The sequence below is a fragment of the Drosophila innubila genome, chromosome X (genome assembly GCF_004354385.1).
Source record: "Drosophila innubila isolate TH190305 chromosome X, UK_Dinn_1.0, whole genome shotgun sequence".
In the NCBI taxonomy this organism is placed as follows: domain Eukaryota; kingdom Metazoa; phylum Arthropoda; class Insecta; order Diptera; family Drosophilidae; genus Drosophila; species Drosophila innubila.
The window spans coordinates 19213834-19215142 of record NC_047626.1 but is presented as its reverse complement, the minus strand read 5'-3'; positions in this window follow the sequence as shown (position 1 = coordinate 19215142).

Below are 1309 nucleotides of genomic sequence, written 5' to 3'. Positions count from 1 at the left end.
CAAGATTAACACACACACACACATACACACATGAACGATATTACGCTATACATAGAAACAACAAAAACATTTAGCAACTAACTAAATATAAGTACATTTTTTTTGGCCTACATTTTAAGAGAACACAAAAAAAAATGAAAATTAAATGAGGATAAACAAGAAAGAAAATCAAGAAAATTAGTTGATAATATTTAAGTGGATATATAAAATGATATATGCTATATATGTATATATACGCATATGCTACATATATAAATATTATGTGTGTATATTTATATATATGTTCACATATATGTATAAATATATATATATACTTTAATATATATACATATATATATATATATATATGAAATACGCTAATTTTTAAGCAAACTGGTTAATTCTTTTTTTTTAATTATAAACTAAAATAATTGTAAAAAGTTCACAAAAATATGATCAGATGAATAATATATATATATAAAAACAAAAAAAAAGCAATTTTCTTTTATTTCACAACAATATTTACTTAGTAAAAGAGTGCTCGAAGAGAAGCTACCCTGTAGCTACACAACTCACAATTGAATCTGTTACATATAATTGTCTTAATATATTCGATTTACAGGACTTTTTTAAAGAGCTGTTTTTATTAAAATTAAATTGATTCTTATCAAAATTATCTGCTTTAATTACATTTGGCTTCATATTTCATTCTGCATTCTAATTTTTTTTATTTTGAAAATGAAATTATTTTCGACCAAGATTCGATTTCGATGGTAAGGGTCCCCCCTTTGAAATTTTGAAAATTCAAAATTTTAAATCTTATGTTTTCATGTTTAATCAACTCCTTAATCCGTTATTAGTATAAAACAACACTTCAAACTTAATTCTGAGACCTTTCATTTTTTTGTAAAAAATCATGCCAAGTTGAACAAAAATGTTGACTTGTAAAGTGGCTTAATCCGCAGTCTGACCAACTTCAAACTGTCATAACTTGATCAAATCTAAACCGATTTTCAAGCGGAATGTCACTTTGATCATGATTTCGATTCTTAATTCATTCTGCATTCAATTTTTGTTCATTTAGAAAATTTAATTATTTTCGACCAAGATTCGATTTCGATGGTAAGGGTCCCCCCTTTGAATTTTTGAAAATTCAAAATTTTAAATCTTAAGTTTTCACTTTTAATCAACTCCTTATATCGTTATTAGTATAAAACAACACTTCAAACTTAATTCTGAACCCTTTAATTTTTTTGTAAAAAATCATGCCAAATTGAACAAAAATATTGACTTGTAAAATGGCTAAATCCGCAGTCTGACCAACTTCAAA